This window comes from Doryrhamphus excisus, linkage group LG4 (genome assembly GCF_037039965.1).
Source record: "Doryrhamphus excisus strain RoL-2023G ecotype Guam linkage group LG4, RoL_Dexc_Guam_v1.1, whole genome shotgun sequence".
NCBI lineage: Eukaryota > Metazoa > Chordata > Actinopteri > Syngnathiformes > Syngnathidae > Doryrhamphus > Doryrhamphus excisus.
Window position 1 is genome coordinate 10,581,420 of NC_136360.1, and position 21,726 is coordinate 10,603,145.

The window sequence follows — 21,726 nt, forward strand, 5'->3', positions numbered from 1 at the left end:
ACAAATAAAGGTCCTATTCTGTTCAGTCTGTTCTAATTAAACTGTTTGCAAGAATGGCACATGCACATTATATTGTTATCAATTGCCATTAAAGTTAATAATGTGAAGGTTAAGAGTGTTTTATTGTTTCTCCATGTTACAATTAACATTGGTTAACTTCTTTTCACACTTAAATGATGGTTAAGGATGCTAAAATGTGTTGGTGGCGCCAATTTGACTCAAATTAATTTCCCAAATAGAGGCCAACCAGCTTGTTGGAAAAGACTGCGTTCAACTTTGGAGGCTCTAATGTGTTCCATTATTCTTTATTATGTGGAAATGCTAACCTAAGCTCCAGTAATAAGGCTGAAAAACTAGTAAACCATCATCGGTGCCACCAAGACTAATTCCTGCGCATTCACGGCAGTCTGTGATTCTGTCATTCCCTTCCTCACCTCCTACCTCTCCTCCTCCTTCCTAATAGCGGAGACACAGTCAACCGTGCGGCCGGTCCCAAATGCTAATAGCGCTTCGTCTGACTCCTTTCCTCCTCTGCGGCGTTCTGTCTAACTGCTTCACCTGCAGTCTAAATGGCTCTGACAAGCACGTACATGTACGCATACACACACACACACACGTACGGACATCAAGTCATCCATTTTTTGCTGACAGGCCGCACTGGCCTCCAGAGGGATATTACTTAGCGGTATTGCATTGCTTGCACTTACAGCAGAAGAAGGAAGCGTATTAGTCAAAACGCCGTTGAGGACAAGCCAGACGATACAGAGGCTGAGCAGGTACACTTGTCCTCATTCACACTCATCTACTTATAGAAATAAGCAGAAAAAGGCGTCAGGGTGAGTTTTGTGTGGTGGGATTTGTGTTCTGTTGGGATGGCGGTGGTGGCATGTCATGGGGGTCGACTTTATAACTTCTATTCAAAGACATATTCCGAGTGGAGGCGGCACGCTTGATGCCTCCTTTTTGAGGGGACAGCAGAAAAAGAATTGAACCATAGAGAAAATTACAACAGAAGTAGCAACTGCTGTGGCCCTTTATAATATACTTCTAAAGACATTGTTAACACCAGTGGACAGGCAGGAAGCTAAGCCACTAAGTGCACAAACTAGGATTTTGGTGCTTTTGAGTGAGGCCAATTCTCAACACTTCCGGGTTCCCTATGAGCAAGCCACTGACACCCCAAATTCCTGGATGTGATGCTAAATAAAAACCCTGTGGCTTTCAAGTTGAGCTTTTTTGTGTTTTTCGTCAAGAGTATCACTGATGACAAAATGAATAAAAAGTGTGGTGATAACCATAGAACCAGACATGAAAACATATTCTGTCATGGGTCACTCTTGCCCCGGTTGCAATAGGTCAACAACAATAACAAAAGAAAGAATCTTATATCATCTAAGACAGTCAAATGATTACATTCTGTGTCTTTAACACATCAATGATGGTAAAAGTCATCATCTGTGTGGAGTTTTCATGTTCTCCGCGTGCATGCCCGGGTTTTCTCCGGGTACTCCGGTTTCCATAGGTATGAATGTGTGTGAGTGTGAATGGTTGTTTGTCTATATGTGCCCTGTGATTGGCTGGCGACCAGTCCAGGGTGTACCCCACCTCTCGCCCGAAGACAGCTGGGATAGGCTCCCGCTTTTTGGCTTGTATCTTATACTCAGCAGCAGGACCATCCTTGACTAAATTCCAACACGAGTCAGCCAGCATAGATGGATTCCACTTTCCCTGATATCATTTATCCATTGCTGCAATGCCCTGGTGGAATCCTTCCCTGTGCTCATCACTTACTTCTCCACAGTTCAATGGAAAGACATCTAGATGGGAATGGAAAAAGTGGATCTTAAATGTCCTCATTTGGAAACTACAGCCAATCTGCACTTCTGACTTACTTTTTCTTTATTAGTGACCTAAACCAAGAAGAATGACACTACTTTGGGAGTTTCTAGGAGCATTTTTTTGTAGACCAGTGTGGTCAAATGGTTACATATTGTGTCTTTAACTTCTCAATTATATATTGCGTCTTAAAATTACACATTTTGTCTTTACAGTTTTCTATGATGGTTAAATGATTTGACTTAAACTAAATTCCATTAAAGACGAAGACTCTTGTATTTTCCAGGCATAGTTGAGCCTGTCGGGTAGCGGTAGGGGAAATGCAGGAGGGGTGTTAGGATTAAGGCACAATGAGGGGGAAAAAGAAATGGAAGCAGAGGGTGATACTGTTCGGGGGTGGGTGGATGGGGGGGGCGGGGGGGGGGGGGTAAGCACTAAAGGATGAGAAACGAGGGCACCGTCCAACACGCTTGTTTCCCAGAGAGCATTTGCATAGAACCAATGAGGACGGAGATCTGTGTCACGCTTGTTTGCATACATTAGCATAAATTAGCCTCCTTCCCCTCACAATAATGCCTGTGGTGATTTTTTTTGGAGATGCAAAAAATGAGTGAAGCAACATTTTGACACATACACAGAGTGCGTGCATCAGGGCATCTGTACACGTTTGTGACGCCATCTGTAATCATTTCAACTTGGCAGACAAACCCTGACCCCTCCCCCTGCCATTTATTAATACATTCTAGACAACCCAATGAACCTTCAGACACTCTCTATAATGTGCCACACTTAATACAGAAAGTAATATCAATATTTAAATTAATAACATACATATCTGGGTAACCAACATGTTGGAGACTGCTTTCACTATGATACACTGCAAACATAAACCCCCCAAAATACACTTTACATATATCACTAAACTACCTTAATTTTGCAATTGTGTTATACTGCATTACATTATTATCTTTATGAAGGCTGAATTATATGAATTTCATGTGTCTGGTGTGCAGGTATACTGTATGATGATAAAAAGTATTTTGCAGTAGATTTTCCACACAAACAGTAAAAAAAAAAGACAAAAAAAAAATAATAATAATCACACTGAACTAGAACAGCACCCAGTAGAACGCAGACCTCCACGAAGGCCAAACAATCCAAACTGGGATCAGTACACCATAACACGGCTGCATAACCATTAGGATTTATGTTTTATTCAGTGAGGAAATTACGGAAAATGAGAATGGTTGCAAAGGTGGGGGGTGGGGGGGGGGTGGGAAATCATGAGTCTGACCTGCATAGTGGAGGTAATTATATAGAAGCAGTACAATATCATAAAACACTGCCTAAAAATGCTAGCACATGATAGTATGCAGCAGACTAAGGTCTTCCTAGCAACTGCAAATAAGAGGAACTGAAACCTTACGAGAAAGAACACACAACACTGCATTTTCTCTTTGAACGCATCCCTGTTCAACATACGTCAACATCAAACTGGAGATCACAGAAAACGACAATGCATCCGAGGACAAACGATGCATCCTTGCAGACACGCAAACGAGAAAAATAAAAAGCAGGAAGATTCCATTTGTAATCGTTTCATCCTGACAATCAATCTGAACCAGGGAGTGCAAAATAATGCAGCGATCAAACACATTTGGCTCATCTTGGTGAAAATGTGAGCGTGTCTATGTATGTGACCCACTTTGCTGGTGAGAAAGAGGATCCAATTGATCCGAAATGGCTGCAATTGAAATCTAAATAAGACCTGCAGCGGTGCATCTCGCTTGTTGAAGGCCAACTTGCCACCCTCCTCCTCCTCAAGTACATTTCCCACAATCCTCTCTGTCTCAGCCACTATGATGGAGCACCTTCAGCTCCCACCGACATGACAGAAAGCAGCAATTAGCTCAAATGAGGGTTTGCACAAATCAAAACAAAACAATAGAGAGCATAAATAGACTTTATGTTCAATGGTCCACAATGCATTGCAGCAAAGCGCCAACTTGAAAAGGAAACGTGCAGCATTTCCCTGAAAAGATAAGGGCTAAATTACGGGATTAGTTTGTAGTTGACATTTCTTTGCCTCTATATGTGTGTGTGTGTGTGTGCGGATATGGTCACCCATGCATAATAAAGAATAATAAAGCTTAATGCAAAGCCAATATATCTAAAAATAATTTTGTGCATACCATTACATTGCAAACCACAAGAGGAAGACAGGAGTAACATTCATATGAGAATAATGCACTCAGTGTATACTACAAAACAAATAGTACAACCAAGGCTAGGAAGAATACCCCTAGGGAACATGATGAAAAAACCAAAACATGACAGATCCTGAAAAACCTCTGCAAGATGCTGAGTTTTCAAGCCCTTAGTTTATTACCAATATGTCAGATAGAAAATGACACTGAAGCTGGCTTCTAATTCATCAGCTTCTGATTCGGCAATAAGGTAGAATTGACTTCATGTGTTGTGTGTGACTGTCTTTGATTGTTATTGTTAGGGTCATGCCACAGCATCTCAATAGGATTCAGGTCAGGACTTTGATTTAGGTCACCCCAAAGTCTTCATTTAGTTTTTCTTCATCCATTCACAGGTGGACGTGCTGGTGTGTATTGGATCATTGTCCTTCTGCAGAACCCAAGTTGCTCTCAGCTTGAGGTCACAAACCAACTTGAGGCCAGACATTCTTTTGGCTAGTATTTTCCCAAAGATCTTGTGGATAATCAAGATGTTTAGATGAATTTAGATGAGCCTTATTGTTCTTTCTGTTCAGCAGCGGTTTTCGTTTAGAAATTCTGCCATGCAAGGCATTTTTGCCCAGTGTCTTAACTATGGTGGAGCCATGCATTAAATTTTTTGCATTAAATGAGGCATATTGAGGCCTCTTAGGACATTGTTGTGGGGTCTTTTGTGACTTCTGGGATGAATCGGGTCATTTTAGTTGGTCAGAAGGTTGACCATTTGTGTATAATAGCCCTCACTGTGGTTCAGTAGAGTCACAAAGCTTTAGAAATGGCTTCATAAGCTTTTCCAGATAGAGGTCTCAATTAATCTCACTTACTAAGTTGGGTTTTAAGGGGGGATAACTTTCCCACTGAGGGCCATATAGGTTTGGATTTTTTTTCTCCCTTAATAATGAAAAGTTTCATTTACAAACCGAATTTTGTGTTCAGTTGTGTTGTGTTGACTAATATTCACATTTGTATGATGGTCTAACGTAGTTTTAAATGCTTGACTTATTTAAAGAGTAACAAAAAATACAAAATTATTTATCACCACAAATGGCAACAAACACCATATTTGGTCACATTTTGCAACACTAGGGGAATGTATAACAAATGGATTCCTCCCATCTGTAACATTGATTTGAACTCTGAGCTAACTTTCCAGCAGTGATGTAACAATGCAGTCATCTACCTGCATGTAGAAGCATCACCAAAACACTAATGCATAAATAAAGACCCCAGTTGTATCTGCTGGGATTCCTATGAGAATATTTCCATGGGAAATCAAACATGTGTCAGCGTGATGGACAACATAAATGAATGAAATGTGACCTAATTTACAGTGTCACAGCTTGATGAGACAAGAAGCAGGCAGCATGTCAGCGTTAATAAGACACATGCACAACAGCAGAAAGCTACAGTATTGAGCATCAATGTGCATCTGTCTGTTGTTTACAGTAGAGTAAGTGTGTGGGCGCGGTTTCATTCTCAGCAGGAGACCTCCTCTCATCTTAACGAGGTTTTAAATGAGTGCTCTTGATGACTATCTAACAAGTTGGGTTTTTATTGTTTTTTGCAACCAAGAGAGACACAAATCCAAAGGATAACTAGAAACATCACAGAAAAACACAACTGTAGTACTTGGAATATATTGAAGGCAACACTGGGACATGCTTGTACATGTACAGTGGCGTATAGATATATATATAAATAGTGAGGTCAATTCCTTTATTTTTGCTGTAGACGGAATCCATTTGCGTTTGACATCTAATTATGAATATGACACCAAATTTTCAACATCTGGACTGGATCTATAGCTTAGGAGAGAGCACCATTTTTCATCTGAGAAAAAGTACTGTAACATGTGACAGACAAGTGTGTTTTGTGTGTGTCCAGTTCCATTGCGTATTCAATAAATGAATTACAATGAATGTCTAGTCTAATCAGTTTCAGATTGGTAGGTTTCAACATGAAAACCCGAGAGATGTATATGGGTGAAAAACAAACAATATGAATGTAAAATGAATCATGAATCTGAACTGTTGCTGTCTGATGTCGAAACCGAATGTTTTTATTCCTCAATCGATAATCAGCTGGGTCAATATCATCCAACGATATTCGGCATTTTGACACACATTCATTGGTCCCTGAAAAACTGAAGACCATATTGGTCGATCTCTAGTTTTCAGTTTACGGCAAAAAAAAAAAAAAAAAATTGGTCTCACTGTCCTAATACGGTCTATTGGACACTGCACAAATAAAGAAAATATTGGCAATGAACAAAAGTGCCTATAATTATATTGTATAACAAAAAGACAGTGGGAAATCAATCAATAAGAACACTATAGATAATAGAAAAAGCACCTGTTCCTCGTAATTGTCCACACACACACACACACAGACACACACAAGGTCAACTAAAATGTTTCGTTATTCAGGGTTTGGTGTCAACTGTGCAAATCGTTTAAGACAAGTTAGTTTTTTGAAGGACCACTCAAACAGGCTAAAACAGTACTAAAAACTGACTCCTCTTTCATTTTACAGCATGAGCTTCAGAGAGGTTTTTTTGCCTTCCTCATGATCGACATGCCTACTAAATTTAATGTTGCTCAGTGAAATTTTTTAGGGGGCGGGGGGTATGGTCACAAGTATACCATCATACCAGATGTAAACTGTCACCAAGATGAAAACACTTGAAAAACTTGGTGACTTGCGGGTGCATGGGAAAACCCACAAAAAGGTGATTCATTGGGCCTAAAAATAGTATTAATGACAAAGAAGCTTGAGGTCTACATTTTTACATGACAGCGCGACATTCGACAACTGCATGGTGGATCAGATTTCCACATATCCACATCTGGCATTAGATCAACGCTTCATTCCTCAGAGACCAGCTAGCTCGGAGCTGCGCTGCCAGAAGACAAAAATGTGCCCTTATATTTATTTCATGTTGCCTGCGTGTGTTTGATAGACATTCATTTCCCCACAGAAACTACAGCCCAATGAGGCATCATCAAACATTCAAATGACGCGTGATTGATTTTCAAATATTTGCATTTGGCACAGAAATGTGACTTCTGACAGCATGAGAGAAGTGACAAGAAGGGAGGGTGTAAATAAACGTACCCCCAGGCGGCAGGAGATGGCATACACAATTGTGCCAGACAGACACAAAACCACATAAAACATACGAACAACAAACATTCAACGCCTGCCACTAAACAACTTTGAAATAGAGCTGACGTCTTGTAATGTTTTATGCTCATGTGCCGCCAAATAGGCCTTTTCCTCACCCACTGTTTTGCATACACAAACTCCACTGCCAATCACAAAATCCAAACCAAATTCCTAATGATGGGTGATTACAACCATTCACATTCATACCTATGGACAATTTAGAGTCTCTCATCAAACTGGCTCGCAAAGTACCAGGAGAAAACCCACACACACTGGGGTAGAACATGAAGAAAACCCAGTCACTCCATAATTCATTGTATCACACTAAAAAAGATTAGACTTTGTAGGTAAAAACCAGGTATGCATGTATCCAAAATAAGTATATAATGAACCATACTTAACCAACTAGTCTATTTGTCTTTTATTAGGGGTGCCCCGATCCAATGATGATATTGGATATGAAATGAGCAAAAATAGAGTATGATACAAGCAGTCCATTCCAGACTACGCCGCAGCACGTCCATCCAGCAACAGTCGGACCAAGCCCATGTGATCACAACAACAGTGTATCCTAATGTGTTAACAAAGAAAGTAGCAAGGAGTAGCAGTGATGTCGGGCGTGGGGCGCTAGTCCAGAAAAGACGTTGCAGCAAAGTGCAAAACATGTCATGCACAAGTTTCACATGGTGGAACAGAACTGACCAAACTAATATGACCAAACTCATCCTATTTTTCTCATGCCTTACTATTGCTGACAATTGTTCTATTTGAGGAACATCACTTCATCAAGCCTTTTCTAACATTTCACATGAAAAAATAAGCCCAAAAAATTGTTTTGATTTGTAATATCGGTATCGGCCAACATTCAAGGCTGCACAATATTGGTACCATATTGGAAGTGGAAAAGGTTGCATTGCGACGCCCTTAATTTTTATACTAATTCACGTTTATACATTTACTTTGCTTCAATTTTGATGTTGACGGGACAAAAAATTTAGCACTGAAGTACTAAAATAATTATTTCCAATTAATTAATCTCACTTACGTTTTCCAATTAGGGCTGTCAAAAATAACCCATTAATGGTTGTAATTATTTTATTTAATTATTTCTATTTTTTTAGAATGATTACATACATCAAGGCAGGCCACACCTCTCTGTTATGACTTCATACAGAAGGCACATTATAGAGTTCCCACTTTATCAAAAGCAGTGTAATTACCACACCATATAGTGTATGTATCTCCACCTCCAGAACACATCTATCCATTCATCCTGGGAAGTTGAACAATTGAATAACATATGAGGCGCGAGCATGTTGGGTTTAGCAGCAATAAAAAGTATTGGGGGAAAAAAAGGCTTGGATACAGTTCTTATGCTTGCTCAACAAAATTGCTGTTTCATTCCATTGCCCACAGATACCATGTGTTGTGAGAGCAAACACACACATGTACATGCCAAACGCATGTGTGCAGTCATATGGAAAGACTCCTCCAAGCAAGCATTGGTGAGGTCAACCATTGAGAATCTGAAAGAAATTGTTCTCCAGTGGGATCCTGCCAGACGACAGCAGCGATATATTGTTCCTTGCTCATTATGCATGAAATACTATTTTTTTCTGTACGTTCACAAGTGCAAGCCACCCACTTTATCCAAAGCGTTGATGCTTGGCCTTTTACCGTGTCGCCCAGCCAACACATTACCAGCATGCGACCCCTCCGTGTGCTGAAAAAGGAAGCATTTAACCTCCTGGCCTTTTCCGCTCATGCACACTGGCAAGAATCTCATCTTGAGTTCATTACGACACAACAACAGTTATCTTTCACCTCCACAGAAGGATTGTACAAACATCTGGTGTAAAACGAAAAAAATTGAATCAAATCTTTCATTCAAAAGTGTATTCCTATCCGCATATCTGTAAGGTGTCGAGGATCCATTCCCACTGTGGTGTTATATCAGAGAGAACATCAATCTACAAGAGTGACATTTAATCCCAAGCCTGGGCAAGTAGAGAATATACACACAGATATGCACACAACACAATACACAAACATACACTGTCGATGCATTGAGACTATGGACGGGTAAAATTATACCAAGATTCCAAATTTAGGGCCAATTTGATAAAATTTGCAAAAATGAAATGTAAAAACATCACATAGCATGAACCATGAACCTAAAAGCCAGAGGATTCACCCCGGCGACAGCCCAGGTGGGCACACAGTCTCATCCAGGGGCCCCACGGGCGCCCAATGCATTTTGACCACCAATCAGAGACCCCAGCAGAAAGGCATCCAGTGTGACATACATTTGTGTCTCTTCAAGAACCTGACTGATGCAAAGCCATCCTATCAGTTCGGAAGGATTTTCCCCAGAGACTTGGTACCAAATGAGTCCAGTTTACAAGCTAAGGTTGCTGGTTAATGTCCAGGCCCCGTAGCCATAAATCAAGCGCTGGTTGCACCAGGGAAATGGTCCCCCGTCACTGTTTGCCGTCCCACTGTTCCTCAGGGATGTGTTTCAGCAGAGAACCTTTTGGTCTTTAGCCATGCCACTTTCAGTCCACGACATTCTGATTTCCAAGACTAATTCTCCATCTTGGAAATCACAGAGCATGAAGTAGAACAAACCCGTTGGGTTCTGTGGGTCACATGTATATTTGTGGATATGCCATCTTGGTGGAAGGGCTGTTTGTCAGAGACATTATAGCAAAGGAGACCAGTCAGTGTCTCAGGTTACATGGTTAATGTGGCAGGTACAAATCAACTTGTCTTTGCAGATGTTGCATTTCCCTCTACAATTAAAAACATAAAGGAATAATTCCCTGCCAGTTTCCATGACCAAGGTATAACAAGGTCTGGATTTGGCCCCTTGTGCGCTATATGGTTGATGCCCCACTGTCCCCTAGGAATAGGACCTATTGGTTGTTAACCAGGACACATGGAGTCCAAGAGTGCCAAGGTAGGTTCTTCATCTTGGGAATCATATAAAGAAGGAAATAGAAAGACAGATCTGCTGATCCAGCAGAGTCCTGTGTGCTAGACTAACATAATTGAACAGTTTGGGATTTTCCTCTGGGACTTGGTACCAAAGGAGTGCAGGCTTTATCTTAATTCACTGGCTAGTGTCCAGAGTAAACACTCGTAAAGCGAGACTGGACCACTGGCTCGAATCAACCACAGAGTCAGGGGCTGCGATCAGCATCCAAAACATTCAGTCAGATGTGGGAATTTAATCAAAACAGTCCAAGCCACTTCGATTCCCCCCAAAAAGTTATTCAGTCCTCTCCACAAAGATCATAGCATCATCTGTAAAATGAATTTTGGGAGATGGTACTCACTTCAGTCTTTGACCTCTTCACAGCATGATCCAAAACCCAATCCATCCAGGTATTGAACAGTGCAAGAGCAAGCCCACATCCCTGTAGGACATATAGAAAAAGAAATAAAGAAAATGACATGTGCGAAGATAGGCGCACGCAGACAATAGCATCGGTAAGTGGATGTCTGATAATATTCATGAAGCAGCTCTTATTCATGCATGGCGATCTGACCGTGAAGAAGTCCCAGCAGGGATCTTAAGTCTCTTTATAAGGATGGTCACAAAGGCCCAATCCCCCATATTAGAAATCAAATTGTCTTTTTTGTTACACAGAATTGGCTGCACATATCTATTCATGCAGCTGGACCACATGTGAAACTACTGTCAGGTTCAATCTGTGCACTGTATCCTCACAATGATACAACAGTACACAACCAACACACTCATTTCTAATGATGGCATCATCTTCAAATTTTCTCAACATTGTGTTTCTTTTAAAAAATGAGCATAATCTTACCTGAAATATTTCTGTTTGTTTTGCACCCCTAAACGCACATATTAACACCGTTTTACACTTTTCTATACACCGTTGCTTAAGGTGAAGGTGCAAATTAAAGTGATGTTCCTCTTGGAAGCCATCTGGCGGTTTCTGCTACCAACACCTCTACACATTTCTGTGAAAAGCTGTTAAATATCCTACATATTAAGGTGAAAGTGTGAAAGAGCATGACCAGGTCATCAGACATGAGGCAACCAGGTACATGCCAGGTGGCGCTATAACCCTATTCTATTCGAGTCTCAGAAGTTTGAGGAAAAGCATTTTGTGAATATGCAATGCCTGGGAATATGAATACAGGTAAATGGGACATTTTTGTAGTTAGAACATCTAAACATTTTCATGACCTTCTATATATGTCTTTTACACCATTATTAGAGTCCTGTTTGTGGTTAAGGAGAGACTCACAATGCCCTTCAGTTGCTTTATTATCAAGCAGAGAACACATGAAGTGATCATTCACACAGAAATTCTAATTCAATTCCATTCACAGATACTGTATTACACTTATTATTGTCTTTCTATTATTATATCTTCTGAATGATTTATATTTCCATGTTCATTCTTTTTCAAATTGGTATGCTTGAAAATGCATAAAAGGGGAGCTATTATGCATTTTACACCTTTTTCACCAATAAATGTTACAATGTTGTGTTATTGTGTTAAACAAAAAAGAGCGGCTGGGTCAAAAATGCAAGAAGTCCATGGAAACACTGCAGAAAGAGGTGCAGAATGCATGGAAGATCTAGAAAGCTTTGTGTGCACGTTATGTGTACCTGCTCAAAAGGAGTCCACAACTCAATACAAAGCACCGAAAATGAGCATAAAAGGTCTCCTTTAATTTCATCAATTTGCTTAAATATGCTTTTTCCGTAATAACAGGCCATATTCAACCAAGAAACAGTATTATTAACAACATCATTTATTAATTAATCAATTTTGAGGGCATGTGAGGGCATGATGTTTGAATCATGATGTTTCAAGGGGCAACTGTACTGTTTTCTTCCAAATTGTCACCAAATTTAACATCTTCCTGTCTGGTACATAAAGTTTAATAAAAAAAAAACAGTTCTGTAGCTTTTGCATAATCCTTCTAACAAACAAACAAATCAGCGATCAAAAAAATAGTTTGTCTCCACACTTAATGGAATAAATATACATTATTACAGGGAATAGTAGTGTTTGTGTGGACATGGCCTCCTTCCCTTCTCTCCAGCCATTCCATATCGTTTTCATTATGTGCCTTGCTAAGTGTTCTCCTGCTGAAAGACAGCCCTTGTTGCGATACAATTAGTCTATCAGCTTTTCATTTGGTCTTTTATTACTACACACTTGAGATTGAATTATACTCTTTAGTTCCATTTCCTCGCTGAGGTTTGACCTTCCAGCGAATCGGCACACATCTGAGCCCCAAGCATAATAAAACTAACATATCCTTTTGGATTTTTTTTGTTAGGGAAATTACATGCAGTGCTGCATTAGATAGCGAAAATGAGATCTATAATGAAGCAGTGATCCAACGTGTGTCCCACGTTTGCCAAGGCTGAGACCCCAATTTGATTCCCGGCAATTTAACCGCTACGCTAGAAAACAAATTGGGCATGTGGGAAGTCATATTCACACCAAATGTGACATCCAGCATCCTTATTTATTCAAGGAGTCAATTAGGATGCAGGACTGGTAAAAGGGGCCTGTTCTTGCTTTTAAAAAAGATGAACGTAGACACGGTGGGTGGCCAAATACAAGAAGAACAGCTGGCAGCAAGTTTGACATTCAAAATGCCAATTTACTCAGTGAGCCCATGACCTTAAAAATCTATATATTTGGAAGTGTCATGTTGTTATAGTGTGTAAAGGATACAGAAACATGGACACAGTCGGTTACTCCCTGGCCCTCAAAGCTCCAGCTAACAATCAGTTACTCCGCATTTTCCCCTCCGGCCCGACTCAATAAATCACTCTTCTAGCTTCATGACAAATCCATCCCAACAAGCAAATTTAAGCACAGCCAAACAGTCACACTGCAGTGAAAAGCCATGACCCTTGACTCTTTACCTGATTGGATGAGGGCTACAAGCTATAAGTCATGGTACCTTCCAGGAAAAACAGTTAAGAGTACGGGTAAGAGTAGACTTACATAAATAGAAATGATTTTATTTTATTACACATGTAAACATATTAGCTATCAAACAGCATCACCATCTACACTGTAGGTGACTATAATAAAAATGCTAAGTCCGTAAGTGTCCAGTAGGCTACATGCCTTAAATGTGAACATGACAACTGCCAAGTACAGTAAGTTTAGGCAGTGGTACTCTAAATCCTTATGAAAAGTTCTTTCAGCCAATCAAAAGATGAAAGAAATACCGTAGATTCTGGATTATAAAATGCTACTTTTTTCACATGCTTTGAACCCTGCTTCTTAAACAATGACGCAGTTAATTAATGGCTAAGAGAGCTACAGTTTCTATGATGCTTACAGTGTAGACTCACACTCCCAGAACTCCCAGAAGTCCAGACCACTGCCGAACCCTACTTTCTAATTTTGTCTGTATAGAAGTTGATAATAAATGAATAAACCCTTTGGTGAGCTACTTGAAAAGTAGTTAGGAGCTACTGCTAGCTTGTGATCTACTGGCTGCAGACGCCTGACTTACCGTGTATAAACACAGAATGGTAATGTAGGAGTGCGTTTACCATTGACTGGTGGTTGGAAAAAGGCTATTATCAACTCTAGACATTGGTGATCTTGTAGTTTGCACACTGCTCTCTGTCTGCACATTCTATAATGCTACATAGACAACTACTTAACAAATTAACGTAGTTTGGACCCAACCTTCATCACAGTATTTTCTCCTAAGCTTTCTCTAAAAGCTGTGGTTCTGAAACTTGAATTGTTACAAATTCTTAGGTGCCAACCCCGAAAACACATGGGAAGTTAATCTTTTTGGTTTGAAGGAGACGTTGGCCATTAATAAGTCATTCAAAGATTTATTTCTCATAGGCATGTCCAATTTCTACTAAATTTTAACCCACTCTACTATACTAAACAAACCGGTGAGGTTAAACTATGAAGTACTTGAGTTTTCTCTATAGCTTCTAAGCAGAGCATGGCGGCAAAGTTATGTCACTTGCCACAAATCGCCACAAAACAAACGTGTATCGGTCTGAACTGGACCAAAACCTTGTGTGTGATGAGTGTTCCACCTAGATTATCATGTCCCTAAATATTGACACATTAAGTCATCTTAAGTTGGATGTATTCTCAGTTGGCGAAAAAGAATATTTCTACATATCGATTCAAAAACAACCATGGCCCCGTGTGAGCCTACCAAGCCCAATAAAGAGACATATCCTCCATATACACAGGTATTCACTTTCTTCAAACAACACACACACACACAAAGTGACAGAAGTGACTGATGACTTGGCTCAGCTGATGTGAGACGGGTCGGGGATAATCTCAGCTCCTCATTCCATCTCAAGGGAATCACACTGAGGTAGCAGCAAACAGCATATTATAGTGTCTGCGTGGCTTTATTACAAACACACAAACACATAGCCATGTGCCTTGTCCCCAGGGGAGGATATAGGATAGCACACAATCAATAAGCCCCTGTGGTTTGTCTATGTGATCCTCCTTGAGCAGACCAAATACGACGACGGTACAGAAACACACACAACACACTCTTCCAGTCTGCCAGAACCGTCCTCCACTCATTCCAAGTACATATCAACTTTGTTCCTGTAATACTAACAAACAAGCGACCACTCTGCGAACGTATCCCCTTGTGTGACGACACCTTGATTGCAATTTATGTAATTTTCTTTTTGCGCTCAAGCACGGCGGAATCATTAGCTGCACCATTAAGCCGAAAGATAACACGGACAGTTCACTTGCTTCATCCACCAGCCGCTGTCGTCTACCATCTGTCTCCTCAATGTGTGTGTGTGCAGGTGACTCTGTGTGTGTGTGTGCATGCATGACGAAGCACATTTCAACTCGAGTCGATTTTATTTTAACTTTGAGATACCGGCAAATGAAAACGTCGCACAGACAGCAAACGACTCCCTCCTGAGCTCCCCCTACGGAGCGACAAATTGGCGACGAGAGAGGGAGCACAATGAAAGATGCGCTATGTAATGTAGCAGAGAATCAGCCCTGGTAATGGCTTCAGGATGGTGGGGAGGAGCAACACACACACACGCACACAACTAGTTTGCCTGCTATTCATAAGGAGGCAAAGACAATTAGACAGCTGTCAGGGCTGATGTGAGGAGGAGGCTGTAAAAAAAAAGGAGACAGAGAGCCCATGTCTCTCAGGTGGAAATGTCACCTGTGTATAGCCCTCATATTCCTCTAGTCATACAGTGTTTGATTGACATCTATGGTTTCCATAGCAACACAGAGACAGGGTAGCACTGCTATTTGTCAGATGAAACGCAAAAAATACCCAACAAAACATTTCCCTATTGTCCATTGAATCAGGTAATACACACTGGAAATGCTCTTATAATTGTGTTTTAACCCTCTGGGGTCCCCAATGATTTTTTATGTTCATAACTTCTCCTTAGATGTTTTTTTTCCCCTTCCTTGATGAAAACGGGTGGATTGAATGGAGAGGTTTACCCTCCACGTTCACCAGATCTGACACCACTAGACTTTTCTTCATGGGCATACCTAAAAGACAACGTCTACATGGTGAGATCTGCAACAGTGGCGGCATAGAGAGCAGCCATTGAACGTGAATGCAGGCTAATACCAAGGTAATAGATGTTGACCTTTTCATTGGTTTGCATCTATACCAGAATGGACGCCAGTTTGAAAACAGGCAATGACAAAACAATAATATCATGTTTGTACACTTTCTCACATTTTGAAAATTGAACAAATTACAATAACAAATTTTCAATATTTGTGTATATGTTTTTGGAACACCCTATATATTGCACAACCAATGTTCTCACGGTGATAAGCAGCTGCTCAGCCAGCGTTAATACAACTGATGATGAGTTCATTGTAAACAACCGCACAGCACAGGTAACATGGCAGCAGAATTTTAAAGCGCATGCAGAGGTAGATAAAGCTGCTGGGAGATCGACTTCTGTAATATTTTTTTTTAAGCCACAAGATGAAGACTCCACAGTTGTTTCCTTTTATAGGTGACAAAAAGAGACGTAGCGGTAAATTTAATTGAAATGTTGCACTAAGTGGAGCGTTTATGTTACAGCATTAAACACTATATGAGCAAAAGTATTGGGACGCACGTCTTAATCAGTTAACAACTCAATCAGGGGTTGATCCAGACCGCTGAGATCGGAACTCTTCGTCTGGTCAAGGCCTTTTGGATAACGGTATGCTTCCAACATGATGGAAATAGTTTGGGGAAGGATCTTTACTCTTGCCCACGCTCTCACATTTTGAAGAAGGTCTTATGAGACACCTTTGAATGCGTCATATACAAAGTAGCTGAGGTCATTGGTGATGTCCTTATAAATGAGGTTCCACATAGATGCCTTCGGAGGCGGTGTCATCATCATAAATATACAAGAGCATCTGTTCAAGGTTCACACACGTCGTCCCAGCCACCGGAAGGGTGTTGGCTTTTATTGTGTTATTTTCTTTTGTCCCCCCCAACCACAGTCCTCCCCTGACACTGCTGACACCCCCCAGTAGGAGGCTGCATACTTAATGGACACAGAGACAGTTTGATTTGCATATTCATGAGTGCTAATGAATGTTCCGGAATGAGAATGATGAGAAGTTCCCAAATCAGGCCATATGGTGAAGAGTGGCCTGGGTGATACAGTAACTTGAAGTCCACTTTGGAGTTTGTTTATGCATCTTGTTGATGAAGAATGAACTGAAGTGACTTTTTCTTGTCCTCAGAGCTTTCCTGTCACTATTCCACTTAAATGTCTTCAAACGTATTTGACAGGGTCAGAGCAAGAACATTACTGATTCTTAACCGATATCACTGAAATCCTTGAGTGAAAATCCACATCATCATTTCGTTATCGATCAGGGACTACCACGCTATGTGAAGAACACTTTGCCTTTTAAAGCGTATCTGACCCAAGAACAAGAGGTTTATTGAGTACGTGCTTCGTTCTATAAGTCAATAGAGTTCCTTTCATAATAACTTCAGCACCAATGTCAATCTATTGTGGATTATTTTTCTATTTAGAGGCAAGAACCCTCATTTTACTTGTTTACACTTTCTGTGCATACTGCTTTTGTCTATTATTGAATTTATTAAATGTGGACATTTCGGGGAATGCAGTCTTACAGCAACCGCCACTGGCTCCACACTGCCAAGGGCCATTGGCAGACCCAAGGAAAAGCCACTAGATTGATTGCCTTCAACCGAAAAGCTGCATCACATGCACCTCTCCATGTGTTCTCCATGACAAGCAATGATGTGGATCGATAAAAAACATATGGCGGGGGGCCACATATATATATATATATATATATATATATAAAGAAAGGAAGGGGCATGATGCATCAAGACAAAAGTTCCCTTTAAGAGGCATTTGAAAAAGAAAATCCTCTTGTAAGACTGGCTGCTGCTTTTAAGATTGGCATTTAGTACTTGAGAACGAACATACACACACAGAAGTCAAATATAAATGCAAAGTGTTTTGTCAAGGCCGCTAAAAGTCTAATTGCCGCGTTTTCAAAGTGAACAGGGGAGATGAAAGTGTGCGCCGAGTGGGAAGAGAACAGAAGGAAAAGAGAACCAATTCTCCGGAGAGAGTCGCTCCTCAAACAGGTGTCGTTAAGGAGTGTTCCATCTCATCAGCGCCACCGCAGAGAGGATACAGGTTAAGTTGCGTGAGATCACCGTGACAACACATGCAAATGTACCCACAATGGAGCCAGTCAATCCCACCTCACTCTTCAAGGTGCTTCAACGTCCGTGTGGGCCCAAATCACAATCAAAAACCTTTTCTCTCTCGTGGATGTGACGCATAGCACCGCTTGTCAACACTTTTCCTTTAATTTGATTGCTCATTTTCCAAGCACAGTCCACATGCATATGTTATTTACATGTTTATGCTAACCCTCTTTGTTATGATGTCAATGTGTTCATAGTAATGCAAACCGGACAAAATAATGGATGGTAAGTTAACAAAAAAAAATGGGGAAAAAATGATGAACAGCATGTTCATTGTTGCTATGGTGACCTCCAGTCACCTACTTTAGGGGTCTTTACTATCAACAACCCTGGAAATGTCTCATTTCAGCACTAGAAGTAGCTACAAAAGCCTACATTCTTTGTTGTTGACCTAATGTAAGTTTACCACTATCCACTGCTTTTAAAATTCAACCCCCGAAGCTGGTTTAACTCTTCAACATGAAAACTTGGTAGGTATGTCTATCATGAGTAGATGCACAAAAGAGCCTCAAGAATCAATGCTGTAAAACCCACAGGAAGCTGATGTTTTAAGGTGATTTTGGCTATTTCCATGGGTTCCCTTCAAAAACGAATGTGTCCCAGAGAGTTTGTCCAGTTGCTAGATAATTTTAACCACATATACTCAGCAAAAGGGTGAAGCTAAATCATAGCGTGTGGTCAGTGAGTTGCAACAAAGTTTGATCACGCACACAAAAGTAACAACTCCAGATCTACAAGTTAAGAGCGGGACCAAATCTTTTGTGCACAATAAAAGTTATGTCCTGAATAGACAAAGTGACTGATGGACTTAAGTTATCATCAGACTCCAGGACCGATGCGTTTCCCTGGAGACAAAAAAGGGAAGTCTGAACAGAAGAGCAGTGTGACGCTGCACCTATTATCACACACTCACAGTCGGTCACTCCACACAGGACTCAATAAGTTGTGCTCCTGCATGCTTTCTAACAAAACCATCTTACTCTACAGGATACCTCTTAGGATACCTACAGGAGTGTACATTTGTGTGGGTGTATATTTTAGGTCCCTGGGATCCTATGCTTCCCTGTTCCACCCGTTCCCACCAGCACAATCAGCTCATTAAGAACTTAGAGTGGATGAATATAGATTATATAAGGTGCTAACACGTTCCCTTCTGTGGTGGGTATAGCATACATGCACATAAGCACACGTATGTGCACAAGTCTGCATATGACATGGATGAATGTCCTGCAGACACACACACACGCACCATCTCTTGTTGTCAGAGTTGGAAATGACAAGTATTGTTCAGAATTAGGTAATCCTTCCATTGTAGGTCATGTGAACAATATATTTCTGTTGCCTTTGAATGTATTCCAAAACATAAAACATGGAGGTATGTAAAACTGCAGGACAAAAATAAAATATTGGAAAATTCATTCATTCATTCATTTTCTACCGCTTATCATCACAAGGGTGCTGGAGCCTATCCCAGCTGTCTTCGGTCGAGAGGCAGGGTACACCCTGGACTGGTCACCAGCCAATCACAGGGCACATATAGACAAACAACCATTCACACTCACATTCATACCTATGGACAATTCGGAGTCGCCAATTAACCTAGCATGTTTTTGGAATGTGGGAGGAAACCGGAGTACCCGGAGAAAACCCACGCATGCACGGGGAGAACATGCAAACTCCACACAGAGATGGCCGAGGGTGGAATTGAACTCGGGTCTTCTAGCTGTGTGGCCTGCCCAATAACCACTCTTCCGCCATGCAGCCCACACTTATACAATATTTTAAAAATTATGGTGATAGTAATGATGATAAGTGATAATAATAATAATGGTCATTTTGTTGTAATTCATTTTTCTGTACTTTTTGTGTTGTTTTTTGGGTTTTTTGGTTGCTGACATGTCTCTTCAAGATTACGTGGAAGCCAGGAACAGTATCTCTGGATCGGCACACCAGGGTGGTGGACCCCTTTTCAAGAAGGGTGACCGGAGAGTGTGTTCCAACTATAGGGGGGATGACATTACTCAGCATCCCTGGGAAAGTCTATTCCACGGTGCTGGAGAGAAGGGTAAGACCATTAGTCAAAACTTGGCAACAGGAGGTCCAATTTGATTTTGGTCCTGGTCGCGGAACACTGGACCAGCTCTCCACCCTCACAAGGGTACTGGATAGCTACAATAGCTACAACCCAATTTCTGCTCACTGTTAACGTTATAAAAACCAATGGTTAGTTCGTCTCAAGGTCAAAAACGTAATGTTGAAAAACAGAGAACATGCATGGTGTAAAATAAATTCACACGTTTCTATCGTAACTATGTCGTCACTTGTTGAGCCTCATCATGATGTCCATAGAAACCACAGTGACTTAAATGATCCTTTTTTGTGTGCAGCAATGGTGCAGAAGGAGGTGAATTCAGGCTGTAACTGCTTAGATGTGCTTGTTGCTCTGTTTCCAAGCAACAAGCAGCAAAGGACTGAGTCAGTGCTGACCTGGCTGGTGGCAGGAGGTCAATGGTAACAACGCTGCCAAGTAAATGTGAATTGAAATGAACTAGCAGCTGGAAAAGGCACAAAGATGTTGAAGTTTTTTTTCTGGATTCTTCACATAAACTCCAGCTGACGTGCATCCATCCACTTGGTGCCTCTTTGTGTTTATATATTTGAAGTGACCGACTGAGCCCGCCGGTGCAAGAGTTGGAATTATTCATGGCGTGGAAGCCCCGTGAGACCTTCCAGCCTTGCGATTACAAATGACTTCCTTCCGCCTTGTACATGTGCACACTCTGTGGTTCAGCGTTTCATGTTCTTACACGAGTAGAAACGTCTACATAAGCACCGGAATGTAAACAATGCAATGTTTAAGACGACAGGATAACAAATCCAGGCTGTGTATTGGAGCTCATTAGATTGTGCTGTGTGTTCCTAATGCTGTGGCCAGTTACTGTACTGTTGCGTATCCTTGAGTAAGTGCATGTGTGTGTACGTGCTGTTGAACAAGTAGATACAACTCCTGCTGATTGAACATGGATGTCAGCCTTGTAATCCAATCACGGGGGCCTGAAAATCAAATCCCAACCAGAATCTAAGTGATGGGTATGGGTATCTATGGAGTGCAGGGAGCCGAGCGCCACCCCGCCTAGGCCACAATACACAGTGGATTTGGAAAATTGGCGTTTGGTTTGCACCCGATAAATCAGCCGTTAATGTTGGGCTGTGGTTAATTAACATTTAGGCAAGGAGCAATTTCGTTGATGGAGCTAGCTGCTAAACTAAAGGGGCTGATTTGTACTGTGGTAGAAGAAACAACAGTACTTCAGACATGGGTGTGCAATGCCAGGCCAGGGGGCCATTTGCAATCTTTAACTCGTTTTTTACTGACTCGTGGCCTGAATTTTAAAAGTGGACATTAAAACAGGGGTGTCCAAAGTGTGGCCATGGGGCCATTTATATGATAATCAACTTCTTTTATTGGCCCACGGCACATTGTACAAAAAAAAAAAAGAAAAAATAACATAAAAATGGTAAAAATACAAATAAAATGCTAACAGTAACAGAAGAAGCGGAAATGTTGATACTAATAACTAATTCTAAAAGCTTTACAACGATACACAAAATGATCACTCGGCCACACCAAGTTGGCAACCGGAAGTGTGCCGCTGTGCTGCATATTGTTGAACTGTGAACTGTGGCATCTGTATCGAACGGT

At 41.0% G+C, this 21,726-nt stretch overlaps 1 protein-coding gene across 1 annotated transcript in view; it reads right to left on the minus strand.

Moving 5' to 3' along the window:
* Positions 1–21,726, minus strand: part of dab1a (DAB adaptor protein 1a) — a 205,161-nt gene that overhangs the window by 127,738 nt on the left and 55,697 nt on the right. The window contains exon 2 of the mRNA XM_058072449.2: positions 10,586–10,666. The gene's annotated coding sequence lies outside the window, so the exon portion shown is untranslated. The remainder of the gene's footprint in view (positions 1–10,585; positions 10,667–21,726) is intronic.